This window comes from Vidua chalybeata, chromosome 14 (assembly GCF_026979565.1).
Source record: "Vidua chalybeata isolate OUT-0048 chromosome 14, bVidCha1 merged haplotype, whole genome shotgun sequence".
NCBI classification, from domain to species: Eukaryota; Metazoa; Chordata; class Aves; order Passeriformes; family Viduidae; genus Vidua; species Vidua chalybeata.
This window is the reverse complement of record NC_071543.1, coordinates 10060668-10076327: the sequence shown is the minus strand read 5'-3', so window position 1 is coordinate 10076327 and position 15660 is coordinate 10060668. Positions and strand designations below refer to the sequence as shown.

At 45.9% G+C, this 15660-nt stretch overlaps 1 protein-coding gene across 5 annotated transcripts in view; it reads left to right on the top strand.

Annotated features, from left to right (window-relative positions):
* Nucleotides 1-8992: 8992 nt before the first annotated feature.
* The window catches only part of STAG2 (stromal antigen 2), a 74430-nt gene continuing 67762 nt past the window's right edge, over nucleotides 8993-15660 (top strand). For 4 of the 5 annotated variants that reach the window (XM_053955872.1, XM_053955871.1, XM_053955868.1 and 1 more), the window contains exon 1: nucleotides 8993-9089. The gene's annotated coding sequence lies outside the window, so the exon portion shown is untranslated. Of the gene's footprint in view, nucleotides 9090-10030; nucleotides 10389-15660 lie in introns of those variants that run through there. The other variant, XM_053955869.1, reaches the window with a different exon arrangement.

The window sequence follows — 15660 nt, the reverse complement described above, 5'->3', positions numbered from 1 at the left end:
TCCAACTCACAGGCTGCAGAGCCTGGCAAGCGGCTCAAAGTCCTGTCTGCAAAAGAGGGGGACCAAATTTAGCTTAAACTGTTACAAAACCAAATCTCAGCAAGGAGGTGACTTGGGGTGTAAATGTAGTATGTAAATTGTCTGAGAAAAGCTGGGAAGTAGGTCACACACAGAACCTTCTACACTGCAATGGAGAGCAAACACATTGTCCTAAGTTGCATGAGTGCTTCATGGTAAAAGCTTGTCAACTTTTGAAAGGTATACACTTACATTTTTAGATACATATCCCTTACTGCAACTTTTTCATTAATATTACAAAAGATACAGCTATATAGCAATTCAAATTGTAATCACTTAGGGACATTAAAGGATTAAAAGCCTTTTAGTGAGATGTCAAAATAAAAATGACAAACTCTGTAGGTTTAGGGTTTAAAAAAAACCCTATAATCAGAGTTCTATTCAGACTAAATGTGAAAAAATAATTAGCATAGTCATCAAATTCTGACAGTTTGAATTAGGAAGACTTTTTTTCAATTTACTCTGATTTTCAGTATCTTAAAGAAACAGAAGAAATTTCATGACCTCTAATACTGGGCTGAGTGTTTAAAGATACAGAAATGAAAGATGCAAATAAATGGAGTGGAAGCACAGAGGCTTTGAAAAGGAGGTTAGCAGCAGGACACAGATGCCCTGGAAGTTGATTTGTATGAGTTTCCTGGGAGCTGTGCAATATGTTCAAGTATCCATATTCAGTAACTTTCTTCTAGTGGCTTCCGTATAGTATCTTTCTTCAGTGTCACTTGTAGTAGCAGAACTGCTTGCTAGTCTGGATACATGAGAGATTTACAAGGGTTTTCAGTGAGGTCCTGGAAGTGTGTTGTTTAGAAAGCACGGGAAGTGCATGGCTTATTTAGAAATAGAAGGCTAAAATAAGGAGAACCCAAAGAGTCAATGTTTTTGTTACGCATGGAGCTTTTTCTCACTGCCTTGAGACGTGGGGTCTGAAACACACAGACTTACTCAGCTGATTGCAGCAGCTTCTGCCTCTACAACTTGGAGTTGCCTGGACTTTTTTAAAATTTGTTTTGAGACTTGATCTTAAGCTCATAATACAATAAAAACTTCTTAAATTATTATGGTTTGGGGGTTGGTTGTTGGTTTGTGGGTGGGTTTTTTCATGGTTTTGTTTGTTTGGGTGGGTTTTTTTTTGTGTGGTTTTTTTTTTTTGGTTTTTTTGGGTTTTTTTTTTCTATTAGCGTACTTAAATATTAATTTTAACATTGTCTGGTTAGTTTAGTTTTGACCACAGTTCTTCAGTGGGTTTTTTTGTTAGGTCTATGTGTAGTCTGAAGCTACAGGACAAATAGTTTGTTAAAGTTTTCAAAGTGTTACTGTTAATCAGCATGGGTTTTAAAGTTACTTTTTCTGTTTGTTTTTATTGTAATTAACAGAAATGTAAATATGATGGGTGGTTGGAATTGATTTATTACTGGGTGGAGGTTAATGCAGGCACTTGAATATGGTGTTCATGTGAAACCAAGCTGAAGTGGTGTTCTCTAGGATGGAGCATTGCCTGGGGCAGTGACCTTTGCTGCTGTGGTCTTCAGGAACTACTTGGAATAGAATCTGCCTTACAAGGCGTGCAAGTTCAAGCACCTGATGTGTGAAGGTCAGCTCTTCATAGAGCCAAGGAGGAGCTGGAGGTTTTTCTGGCTTTTGCAGTGTTTTTCTGCAGCAGTGAGGATTTGAACAGTGAGTTGTTATGCAATGTTCTTTGTTACCATCTGCGTTGTGCATGACTGACTCCTGTCAGCAAGGCCAGATGCCAGAGAAGGCTGGAGAGGTGCTCCCAGTGCTGCCACTGAGGCTTGTCCCTGTTGGTCTTGTGCAGAGCAGCTGGATTGGCCTCGTGGCTCGTGAAGGGTGCTGGTCCCCTTCTCCATAGGGTCAGATGGGAAGAGCCAGTCTCTATCCACATCCACCTTAATTCCTCATGGAATTGAAGTATGACTGAATACTCTCCCTCTTACCAGTTTCTTGTGTGGTTTACATGCATGAAGTTTTACTGAGTAGCTTGAAAACTTGATCAAGGAAATATTTCCTCCCCCCTGCTCCTGCCATGGCTCCACACTGCTTCAGGTTGTTGAAAGTACCTTCTCATCTTGGCAAATGCCACTGTGTCATGTCGCTGTGTCATGTCACTTCAAGAGCTCTACCGATGCTGCTGTACAGCAATTAATGTGCTGTAATTATAATGTGGCTTTCTGTGAGAAGGCAAATGGCTTGTGATGGTAAACAACCTGTGCTGAAATTCAGATTATATCTTCAATTTTTTCTTAACCACAAATTCCTATTAAGCAATAGTGACAACATTACAGTAAAACTACAAGTGTTAACTCAGAGAATATGGCTCTGTGACTAACTTCCCAAGAAAGTTGGTTTTTCCTAGGACAGGAAAGAATATGGTATATATTAATTTATGAATTATTTGGATAAACAAAACCCCAAGAAAAATCTGGGACAAAATGGTATTAATTATATTGTGAGTATATAATATTTAAAGCTGATAAAAAACTATTTGGTTGCCTTTAGATAATTACTAATTTACAGTTCTATAGCCTGGATAGCTATTGTGTTTGCCGAGATAAATTCCTTGATAAGTAATAATTGCTGGAAATGTATTGGAGAGATACTGGAATTAGTTTTGCTCTCAGATTGAAAAATGGTGCTTATTATCAAAAAATGAAAAACACATTTGCAGAGTCCCAGTGTGAAAATGTCTAGAAGAATCATTACAATAACTGCTGAAAACCAGGTTTAGTATAAATGCTTATGGTTACCTTCAAATTTTAGAGAGTGAATTATTATAACCCTCAAAGATTACCAAGACAGCATTTAAGTCTATTCATGTTATGTCTTTTTGATTTTATATAGTTAGATCTTGCTGTAAAACTCTTGACACAATTTCTCTTATTTAGCTTAATTTTGCAGTGTATGATGAGAGTCATCACTTAAACCAAACAGTTAATCTTCAGAATACAAGCTTTTCAGAAGTGTGTGTCAAGCCATAGGCATCTCTTCCTTTTAACTCTTGTGTTGCAGAGAGAAGCTTCTGAGTCCAGGACTGACTTTACCTCCCTGTCCTGCATAACCAACCCATGTGATGTTACTGGAGTCAGTATGGGAGCTCTGTCTGCAGGGTGCAAGCACCAGAAAACTCTTGCTTCACATGGGTGTTTTGCAAAAGAGATGTACCAAAAATAACAACTGGATATCTGCATCACAATTTAGGATTTTATAACTTTGTCAACAGTTGCTTTCTTAAAGGCCTAATTGGCAATTGCAAGTTCCTTTTGGGAAGACCCATGTTCCAAGTTGGAAGCTTCACTTCTGCCAGGCCCTACAATTGGAACCAGAGGTACGGGGAAGGGAGAAGTGGGGGCTCCCTGGGGGAGTGAGAGTGGGACTTGCTGTGCTCGGTGTTTATGGTGAGCATCCCAGGTGTGCCCTTGCTACGGAGGGGAAAACACTTCCTTCACAGCTGCTGGCACTTTGCAGGACTGCTACTGTCACACTCAAGAAACAGTCTAAAAAAAGTATTTTTATCTTAACGGTTTTGGACATCTGTGCAACTCCTCAACATGTCATAAACGGTTGCATTCCTTGTTACTTGTTATGCATTGTGCCATTTACAAAAACCTTTAATCTCAGCTAATGACACCATCACACTTTGCTTTGCTTCCACCACCCACTGTGTCAGAGTTGAGGCAGCAGAAAAGGCCTTGAGCCCCAGACACAACTGGCAGTAGGGGAGTGATTTGTGAGAAACACAGTCTGAAAGAAACCTTAAAGTTGGTTGAGGATGAAAATTAAAGAAAAGGAAACTTGTGTTAGGGACAGACATATATAGAGGACCTTGGGAATGTGGTAGGTCAGCCCCAGAAATCCATACAAGTTAATCTGAAAGAGTTATTTGTTCCTTGACCTTATTTGTCAGTAACAACCCCCCATTGCCTTGACTTCCCCTTTAAGCCCCTAAGTTCCAGCCTCAGTAATTTGTGGGGAAAACACCAAGTACATCATCCAAATCTTGTGTTTGCCTGCACATACAGAGGAGTGCTGTCCCATATATTTGATAGGGGATTTTCTTCAGAGCTTAAACACAAAAGTATTTGACTTCATTGTTCATAATTGTTTTGCTTTATGATCTTGGGCAGAGGTTGAGCTGAATAATGTTGTTTCGTCTCACTTCCACTCTAATTTCACCTAACCACAAGCCAGCCTCCTTTCTCCCCTTTTTAGGCAAGCTCTGGCTCCTTGTCAGAGTCTCGGGGGGGCTGGAACCCTGTGAGCTCTGACCAGCTGAGAACTGCTTTGTGTTCCTGATGGGTTAGGTGCCCTACACATCCAGAGTATGATAGTTTCACTGGGTTTTAGCTGTTTCTCAGCTAAAGCTGATTCCCAGCATCAGTTGTGCTGTTTGGCCTGCTTGACTTTATTTCAGTTCTTGGCAGCTCCCTACCCCAGCCCTTTTTCTGTCACACACTCTGTTCTTTGCTGCCTTTAAGGGGGCCCTGCCACTTACCTGGCTTACCCAGTTTGAAACATGTTTCTCTGGTTCCTGTGCTTCCTCCTCAGACTTTTTCACTGATGCTGTCACAGTACCTGACTCATAAAATGGACCTTGATTCATGGTCCCTCTGCCTGGACTTAGATACAGAACACAAATAATGTCTTGCCTGTTTCTTCAAAAACTTCCCTACATCTGTCAACTGGAGCACATTGTGTCCTAAATCCAAGAGAGGTGGCCTGATTGGTAACACTTGGTCCTGTACCTATGGTGAGGTGATGCCTCAAGTGAAAGGACTTGTCCTGACGGCAGCCAGGAGAAGGGCTTTTCATTATTTCCTACCAAAAAATGCTGTGGCCTTTACAGCAGTTTGCTGACAGGGAACTTTAGAATCTGGCTAAGGGATTTTTAGCTCAAAGAATGAAACATAGAAAGAGTACCTCACTCAAACAGGGGAGCTCAGGGCTTCGGGTAACAAGTGGCACAGGGGGCTGAGTAAAGCTGCTGCTCATAATGCAGTTACCAGGAAGGCATCTGCAACTTACTGGGATTCTGCTCATTTTTAGAGATGATGATGAAGGGGAGTTAAAACTTCCTTCCTTTGTAGTGGTACAGGACAAACTGAGATTCTGTGCTCCTTCTGTGAAGGAGCAGGCAGAAACTTACTGAATCAAAGAAAATTCAGACATGAGTTGGGTGTACTGGAAAGACCTGGCGAGAAATAGGGGCACACAAGGGAGACTTACATAAATGGAAAAAGGAAGAAATTATTCACAGAGCAGGGAAAGACCTAAGGAGTGATGTGCAATCTCCTGCAAATTATGGGAAAGTAACCCATTTTTCGGTCTTTATTTTTGTTTCTTATGTAATAGCTCATCTTCAAAAGGATTTAGAACAGATTTCTCTGGAGTGACTAAGCCAGATTCAAAAATCTGGGAAAAAAAAATTTGACTGGGAAGACTGCTTTTTCCCTCTGTACCCACCTCAACAGACAAAAGTATGGTCATGGCTTATTCAATATAGGCCATCAAAGCTACCACCTCACCTTGGGACAAATCCAGTATACAAATTCTGGTTTCTTTTTCCAATTCTCAAAAAAAACCAAACAAACAGTCTTTAAATAAAGAAATTATTGTGGATGGTGGTGTGTTGATGGTGTTTGTTGTTGTTTGTTATTTTGGGTTTTTGTTGTTTGTTTTTGATTGCTTGTTTTATTTGGGGTTTTTTAATAATACAAATGAAGAAATGGAACTGCAGAGGGGCTTCCTATTCTGCAGAAGAAAGAAAAGGAAGAGGCATGAAAAGAAAAGGAAGCAGCATGAGCATGAATCTCCTGCCTGGGAAAATGAATCAGCCATCTGGCAGCTTGAGTTTATTCTGATCTTCTCTCGTGGTGAACCTCTGGCCATTAATTCAGACACAGAATTGGTATCTGCCCTCTCCTTGCTCAGTTTCCTGTGTGACTGATCATGAAGTTCTCTTTGGAGAACAGTGCCTGTAAAGTCTTTGTTAAATCCTCTCTAAATTTGGCTCAATATCAGAAATGGTGGAATTTGAAGCGCCTAAAGAGTAGCTTTTTTGAAAAAGATGACATAGTCCTGTGAAATACTTTCTCCTAGTTTTTCACAGAACTTCTTTTCTATTAGATATAAATAATTTCTAGACATGTCAGAATTTAAAATATCTCTTTTTCTTTATGATGCTTAAAGAGTACTTGTTTTTCTTTTACATTTTTTCATTGTATTGAAAACGATGCTAGTATGCTAAAACTATACAGAAACTTCAGGATGGTCTTTTTGTTTTTTCCCAAAGTCTGAACTGATGGTAGAAGCCCACTCTGGAACTGCTTTTCATCATCTTCCCTGTTGTACCAACTGGAAGGCTCAGTCCCAGAAGCACAATCTCTTCATGAGGAAAATGCAGGAGGTTAGGCTCTTCAGAGAGCCAGTTTGACCCCCTTAAAGGTGAGGAATCCTCACAATGCTCAGTTGACTTAAGAAATTCCAGTCTTCTGGTCACTGGAGCAGAGCAGAAACTTTCCTGGCCTCACGGCAGAGCTCAGCACCTTCAGCTGTGCTGACTTCAGTGCTCCTGCAGCTGTACTGGAACAGCTCAGAGAAATGATCTGGGCTCAGGGGTGGGAATCAAACCTTAGAAAACAAACGTCCCTGTCCCCTTCTCCGAAGAGGCAACAGCTTTGCTAAGACAGGGCTGAGCAAACAGCTGAATGAAACAACCGCGAGGGAGGAAATTGAACCGGAGAGTGCGAAATCCTCTTAGGCAGGCTCTGTGACCAGGGGTTTGTAATGTGCTGCTGCACCTGGAGTCTGGTCTCTAGAGTGCTTCCATGTTTTGTCAGAAGCAGAAAAAAGCAAATTCTGTCGTGTGAGTCAGGACAGCCAGAAGCATTATGGATCTGGGCTTCCAAGGCCTGAGTCAGCTTTGGGAATGGGCTGAAATCTGCCACGGTATTGTCAGCGCTTGCACACTCATTCCTTCAAAACCACACCTTAAAAACCATGTCATGTTTGCTTCACGTTAGGTAAGCACACTGAAACCTCTCAGCTGTGAGCTCAAGTGTGAACTACAGTGCTTTTGGAATAGAACGAAATACACGTGCTGTACATGTATTTCATGCACAGCTGAGTGGAGCTGCCTCGTGTTCCTGCTGGCTCCTGCAGTAAACTGCTATAATCTTGTGAAGTTTTGGACTGCAGTTTTAATATCAGTTATCCCTATTGTATCTCAAGCAGAAGACACATTACTGGAATTCTGTGTACAGGCAAAATGTTGTAGTTTATTTTTATGGAAAGGTTGTCTGTCTGGCAGCTGTATGAGACTGGCTTTGTATGGGAAAGGCACAAATGGATGCAGCTCTATTCCTAAGTGTCGTTTTATAACAATATAGATAATTTTAAAAGCTTACTTTGGTGGGGTTTTTTTAAATACACAATTCTTCTACATTTTCCAGACACTATCAGATTAACATTAAAGACCATCAGCAGCACCTGTAGCTGTAATTGAAACCGTGAACATGGTTGTATGACTGGGCATTCAGGATGCTATTTTAAAGTGTTCCCTACAATGCAGTCTTTTTTTTTTTTTTTTTAATTTCCCCTGAACTTGACAGAAGGTGCAAAACTATTCTGAAATGTGAATTCAAGCTACAGAACATGATTTATTTTTGTAAGCCTGTCTCATGTACCCACAGATTGTATCTAGAATTCCTAGGTGTCATCAACTTGTATTACACGGGTTTTAGTTTTTTTTTTTTTTTAATTTTATTTTAAATATTGCTAATCTGATCACGGTTTCCATTGTAAGCGTTATTTTCTCTGCGGGATGCCTCATCTTAGTTTTGAAAAGACTGGAACTGGTGGATACTCTTCTCTTAAATACCCTGCCTTTGTTAGGCAGGTGAGCAGAGTAACTCAGCTTAGCGACTGCTTAGTTATGCTAACGCTGTCCCCAAAATTAAGAGTAGATAAACACAAGAGGGTGATTAGAGCCTAATTACCAGGACAAAACTATTATTGTGCTGACTGATCTAAATATAATCGTACGTGAAACTATTCAGCATGAGCAACGTGCTTAGCATTACACAATAAAGTGAAAAGAAACCCAGGCGTCACAAACTGTGTATCTGGTTACTTGAAGAATTCTCTACTGCTTATATGGATCGTTTTAGGTTCATATAATCCTCATGAAGGGAGAAAAAAGGAATCTCACAAATGCTCATTTAACTTGAACACACTGGGCGATGGGCAGAAGCAGAACGCGTTTCTGGAGAACGCTCCCAACCACACGAGCTGCAATCGGCGCCAGCAGACTCCGCTTCTGTGCGCGTCCGGCAGTTCCCCAGATAAGGCACCCCGCATCCATGAGGGCAACCGTGCGTGTATCTCCCGGGCCGCGGGCTCCCTCCCGCACGGCTCCGCTTCCTGGCTGCGAACGCAGGCAGCGAGGGCGGCCCTGCGGTACTGGCTCCGCGGGGCACTTCGGTAAGGCCCAGCTTCGCCTCGGCCGGACAATCACGTCCAGTTTCCGGGGGTCTGCGTGCGGCCGGGCGCGTCCCGGGGGCCGGCCCCGTGTGCGAGCGGCCGCTCCTTTTTAGGCCGCGCCGGGCCCCGCCGCCGATCCCAGCCCGGGCCCGCCCCGCCGCAGCTGCGCGCCCGCCCCGCGCATGCGCCGCACCTTGTTTACCCCGCTCGGCGCGGCGCTGCCGCGGCCGGCCGGCAGGTGTCGCCCCACGCCCAGGAGAGCGGGCCCCGCTGGGCGGCCGCCAGGTGGCGCCTGCGCCCTCCATTCGCCCGCGAGCCGCCGAGCAGCGAACACCCCAAACAATCCCCAGCGCCGCCGCCAAATTAAATAACCCCGACCCGCCCGCGCCCCGCGCCCCCTCCGCGCCCACAGCCCGGCACCGGCCGGGACGGGCGCGCAGCCGGCGAGCCGCGCCGGGGATACGGGAGCGGAGCCGCGCGCCGGGGCCTCCTCGCTGCCTACGCCGACACTGGGCAAGGTAAGTTAGAAAATGGCGGCGAAGCTTCTGGAAGTTTGGCGGGGGGACACGGGATCGCGGTGCGCGGCGGCGATGAGAGGCCGGGCCGGGGCCCGCGGCGCCCGGGCGCGCACGGGGCGCCAGGCCGGCTGGCCGCGGGGACTGCGCGCAGCCAAGATGGAGGACGGCGGGGCCGAGCCGCGAAAACACTCCAGCCCCCCGCTTCCCCACCCCCCGTTCCCGGCGCGCCGCGGCGGGGAGGGGGGAGGCGAGCGGAGCGCGAGTGAGAGAGCGAGAGGGCGCCGAAAGCGGCCCCCCTGCCCGTCCCGGCCCCCTTCCTCTTCCCCAGAGCCGGCCGCGGGCAGGCCGGGCCTGGCGCTCGGCGAGCTAAAATGGAGAACCGCCTTCTCCTCCTCCTCCTCCTCCCCCCTTCTGCCGAGCCGAGCAGGGGCTGCCGGCAAGATGGAGGACTCGGGCATTGTGTGCGTGGGGTGTGTGTGCGGGCGAGCCGGGCCGGGCCGGGCCGCTCGGGTGGGCAAGCGAGGGGAATGGGGTCGGGGCCCGAGCCGCGCTCGGGGGGAGCGCTGGGCCGCGCAGAGAAAATGGTGGGGCGGCTGCCGGTGCCCCGGGGTCGAATGTCGGGGGAGGCCGCGGGCAGGGGACTCGCATCCCTGACAGCGCTCGCCACGGCTCCTTTCCCCGTGCTCCCGGCTGCCCAGCAGCCGAGTTCTTCCTTCCCGTCCGCTCCCGGCGGGTTCCCCGCGCAGGGAAGTGCCGAGGGATCGGGGTTTGTCTCCTCGGTCTCTCTTCCCAGAGCTGGGGGAACTCTGGCCGCCCTTCCCCGTGACTGCATAGGAAGGCTGGCGGAAGCGGGGCCCCTTCGGCCCAAGTGAGGACGTAGGTAGGGACTGACCTGCACCTTTCCCCCCCGCCTCCCTTCGCTGCCCCCCCGCCCCGGCGCCCAGCTCGGTGAAGGCCTTTGTGGGTCGAGTTTTCCCCTCCGAGTGACTTTGGCCGAGCTCCTCGGCTGCTGTCCGCTAAGAGGAAGAGTTGTGGCAGTTTCCGTTCGGCTTCCTTTATTTTTTTTGTAAAGAAAGGGCGCTTGCCAACTTGTGCCGGGGACGCCCGATGCCGGGAGCCGCGTGTTGCTGGAACCCCGCTGGGCTCTCGCCGGCCCCGGTGGGGGAGGGGGGCAGGAGGAGGAGGAGGAGGAAGGAGAATGCTTCTTACTGGGGGGTTTTGGCGCCACTTTTGTTTTAGATAGTGCTCCTCTGCCCCCTCCTCCTCGGCACGCACTGAACTGAGCTGAACCCTGCCCAGGTAGGAAACGAGAGCTTTCCTGGTGTTTCTCTTTTCTGGGCGCTTATTTTCTCTACACGGATTTTTAAAAAAAAAAAAAAATATATATATATATGTACGTGTGTATATATATGTATATGTAGTTGCTGCGGTTAGGGACGGAGGGACAGAGCAGTGAGCGGCCGCAGATGGCTGGGCTGGGAGGCCCTGTTTTCCGGGAATTCCTCTCCCTGCCCGAGCGCATCCCTGGTGCTGGGCGTGCTGGCCTTGGGGGCCCGCACCGCTGTGCTCCCGGCCGCGCTGCCTCCATGCCTTCCTCTGTTCCGGTAGCATTGTATAATCCGTCTGCCCCGTGGAAATCCGGGACCCACCGACCTCAATTTTTTTTTTTTTTTTTCTCTCTCCTCGCCCCCGCGAGCGGGCGTGGAAGCCATCGGGCCCCTCTGTCGCTGTTTTTATTTATTTATTAGACTGCCCGGGCCCGGCTCTCCTTTCTTGTGTTCCCACGGGATGCGGCTTTAGGAGGTGACACAAAGTTTCGATCACCGCCGAGTCCGGTGTTCTAGTTACTCAAGGGGAGTGGGTGGTTGGTTGTTTAGTTTGGTGGGTTTTTTTTTTTTTTTTTTTTTTTTTTGTGTGTTTGGTTTTTTTTTTCCGTTTGTTTTATTTTTTAATTACTTTTTGGCAGCCCGGGTAGCTCTGCTGCCCCCCCGCTTGCCCTGCCCGAGCTCGAAAGCTCTCCCTTCCCGTGCGCTCCCCGAGCCACACCCTGGCGTGTCCGGTCTCCCGAGGCGCCCGAGCCGCCGGTGTGACCCCGCGTTCTCGCTGCGCGCCCGGGGCCGCCGCCCGGCGCGGTTGCGGGGGGGCCGTGCCGGCGCGGCCCGGGCGGGCGGGCGGTTGCCGAAGTGCGTCACGGCGGCCCCGCCGGGCCTGCTCGCCGCGCCTCGGGCCGCGCCCGCCGCCCATTGGCCGCCGCCGCGCGGGAGGCGGCCGCTTCCTCCGGGCCCGGCCGGGCCCCTCCGCTCGGCTCGGGGCGGCCGGCGCTGCTCGGGCTCCGCTCGGCATCCCGCTTGCACGGCTCGCCGGGCTGCTGGAAGGGAACCGGAGGAAGACGTCTTTTGGATCGCTTCCCTGGAAGCCGTTGCACGACGCTTTCATGCTCACCGGGAGTTTTGTTGAATCCTGTTTTAAATGACCAAGAATGAGAGTTCCCAATATTTCCTACAGCGAGGTGTTGTTCTCCAAGCATAAGTCTCCCTGTTAACTCTTGGCGGTTCCGTCTCGATTTGTGATTGATTACTTCTTTCTCGTTTGTAGTGCTTGGCCATTCGAAACAACTTTTTCCGTTTTTCATAGTCTCTTTAAATCAGTAATCTATTTAATATTATTCCTGGAGTATTTGTCTGGTATTGAACTCTCCCAAGACTTATCCATGTGCAGGCTGGCTGATTGTGTGCAAAGAAATAAATACCACAAGTGATTGTGCAATTGACCATCATTAATCTCTGTCATCTTGCTTATCACTTGTTCATTATCCTCAACTCATAATTTTGTGGATCGGTCTTCCTGGTGATCAGTCACAAAGTCAGTACCACAGATCTGGTATAGGACTCTTTATTGGGTAACACAGTTTTTCTTTTATGGCATGATAACAGTTTCATTGCTAAATGAAACAGGGTATGAGAGCTGCCTTCCTTTTAGCATAAACATGAATATTTTTTGCTGCTGAAAGCCCTGGAGGTGAAGGGGCTGGAATCTCCACACTGTTCTGATGAATCAAAGACTAAAAAGCTTCGAAGTTATAGAAAGGAGAAAAATATTAATTGAATCCTATCTCTGACAAATAGTTATTGCTATGTAACTCATACAGCTCATGTTAGTCCTTCTTGACAAAACCAGTGACATTTTATTGTGTTGTCTGCAGGTGGGCTTTGTGCAATCTGTGACACAAACCCCTGAATTTCTGTTGCTGTTGTTTGTATTGTTAGCTGTGGTAAACTTAAAGTGGGCTGTTGTATAAGCTTAAATTCAACCAACCAAAAAATCCACAGGCATGGAACTGGGAGATAGGAGAGACTTTAATTTTTCTGTGATACTTTCTATCCTTCAGATAACTTCCTAATTATGTACTTGGGCCAGAGTTATGCTTTTGGAGCTTTTTCATACATTTACAGTTTCAAGAAGATAATGCTGAATAAAGTCAATAATCAGTGTAAGAATATGTTAAACTTGTATTTAAGAAGTTAAAGTAAATCTTCTGTATGACTCTCATCTTTTAGATATAAAGTCTTGATGTTTTGCAATTGAAAACAAATTAATTTGAGTCAGTTTAAATCAAGGATCCTGTGATATTTGAATATATTTTTTAAAAACTGGGTTCTGTGAAATTACAAAAAATTGCTATTTCATAGCTTATTAAAATACTTTGTTTAAAAATCCATTATGTTACTTGAATAGCATTCATTTTATAAATTGGAGTATTCAGTTAGCTGGTTGGTAATCTAACTAAAATTCCATAAATATATCACATTTGATCTTGACATGTTCAAGTCTTTCAACATTTGGAGTGAAATAATTTCCACTTGGAAGGAGTGTAAATAGAATTGTCAGTTAAATACTCTCTAGGTTTATTTTGTCTCAGTATAACTTACCAATAGCAACTGAATTATAAAAAAATAAAGTAATGTAGACAGCTTCTCTTGAATATTACATGCTACTCCAGTCTCCTGTAGAAAATAGCTGCAGGCAACAAACCACTTGAAAGTTCCTGCTCTTGGTGGTGGGAGCAACTGTGTTAGACTTAGTTAAGTCATGAAATAATGTTGGCACATCAAAGCTTTATGAACTTTTTAAAATTAGATTGCTCTTTGTCACTTATGGCTCAAATTTAGAATGATTCCAGAATCCTCGTTTGTCATTTTCATTTGTGGTCTTACTGTCTCAGTTGTTTTGCTGCAGGCAAATATTTTAGGAGAGATGAGCTTTTCTGAGACTTGTGTGCCAGTAAAAACAGGTTGTATGCTTTACAGAAACCTGAAATACTTCAGTTGCTTATTTTCACCAAATGAATCTCAGAAAATAAGCAAATATTTCTGCTTGTTACTTGTGCTTGTCGGTTGTGGTACTGGAATTCAGTGTTTGTCAGATGAGACAAGGTTTTCAGCTTCATGTGATCTCTACATACAGTGGCCATTCCTTCTCTAATTTGAAGATTTAGGATAATGTTGTAGGTGTGAATTTCCAAAAGGGTACTGTTGGATTTTGGTGGTGGATGTTGTTTTCTTTTGTGGTGTTTGTTTTTTTTTTTTTTTTCTCCTTTTTCCTCTTTTCTTTTTTTTAATGTGTGTAATTAAGAAAACATACTGGAAAGAGGAATATGTTGTCGATTTGGTCTCTGTCAGCGAGATGTGAGGATTTCCAAGAGCATCATCTGGTTCAGTACTTGTTTTGTCATGGAAAGAAGTGATTGATAGCAGCCATCAATAGATCAGTTTAATACTCTTAAATAAAACCTTTGCTCTCTTTCTCAGTATCACTTAAAACATTCCTATTCTGAAAACTTCATGTTATATGAGGATCATTGAAAAAGAAGAAGAGAGTGATAATGTAGTCCTTGGGAAAAAGAGGTGAGCGGGGAATTGGAGTTCTAGGTTGGGAAAAAAGCTTACACATAGCAAATATATGGAGGAATGGAAAGAGCTCTTTTCCACGTGCATCACAAAAACTTAAATGGTGACATAGCCTATAGTTGTGGTTTACATTCAGTGCCGTCCAGCGTTTTAAGTGAACTCCCCTTTAAACTCAAAGGCTAAGTAAAAATGGGAATTCCTCAAGGTCCCATAGTTCCTGGGTCATTGGCACCGGCAGTCGTGCGGTGTGGGCTGCTCCGAGCCTCCTTTTGCCTCCTTCCCCTGCCGTCCCGTGGGCTCCGCACAGAGGTGGAACGGAGCGGGGCTCAGGCGGGTGAAGCGCCTGGTTCCGCTGGGGCGTGGAGCCCCTCCCGGCGGGACGGGCCGCGGGCCGTGCCGAGCTCCCGGCGGCGCCGGGTGGGTGCAGCGACCGCCCCCGGTCCCCAGGGGGCGCCCCGGCGGCGGGGCCGCGGCTGCGCGGGCGGGGAGCCCGCGCGGGGATGGGGCGCGGGGAAGGGGCAGGGGCGCCTTCGGTCGCCTTGGCAGTGCCACATCTGCGGAACTGCAGCTCGGGGCGAGCGTTTATTCCGTCTAAAAGACTGCTTTGAAGAGTAAACCAGTTAAGCTCTTCCATTCAGTGAACAGGTTTCGTGTTTGAAGATTAGTGCAGTGACTTCAGTTGGCTTTTTATGTTAGGAAAAAAAAATCTGCTTTCAAAAAGTTCTGCATCTTTGTAGTTTAAGGGTAAGCCTTAAACTGATGTAACTTTTGACAAGGTTGGATATTTACTTAAGAGTACTGTAGCAAAAACTCATTTTGAGAGTACAAGGTTAAAATTGTAGTTTTAATCCTATGTTGTTTTAGCTAGAATTTATCTTCCTTAAATATTCTTATCCTGAAGATCATAAAAATCTGGTAAATTTAGAAATTAATTTTTTGTGAGCATAAATACAAAGTAGGAGAAATCTCTGAAGGTGACCCTCATTTAGATCTTCACAGACAATTGTAGGACTGGTGTTGGTTAGTTGAAGTTGGGAAGCTTGTATCAGGAAAGGTATTTCAGTGTTCTGGGGGTATCAACACATAAACCATGTTCTTTTTTTCTTGATCCTGTCAGTTTGATGGGTGAGATGACCGAGACTAGACCAGAATCCTAGACTTGATGGGTTATGCCATTCTGTTATTTCACAGAATACTCAGTCAGTTTTTAGTATCTCTGTATTTCCAAGTTTTCCGCTGTTTAATTGTCCTAGATCTGTGAGATCTTGGGTAGAGAAGAGGGAAAGGGAAACCTTTCACAAACATTTTCTGAGATCTGGCACCCAATTTTGGAGATAGGAATGTGGGAAAATTTGATCCCCCCAGGGTACCCCTGTGCCTTTCATGTGGCACCTGGCTTTTCCCAGCCTTTACTGGTACAGATTTGCATGGAGGAGCCAGGACTAGTCTCTATTTAAACTTGTTTATGCCAATTTGAATCAGAAATGAAGGGCATGTCGGACTGTATTTGTGTGCAGCTACCTCTTGTGTTATTGTGGCTTCAGAAGGAAATAAATTAGTTGTCTGATAGCTGCTTTGTCCAGGTATATACTTCATTGTTGTCTATTCTGCACATTTTTTTGATTGTGTAGCTAGCTATGATTTCTGTCTTTGGTAGGCTTATT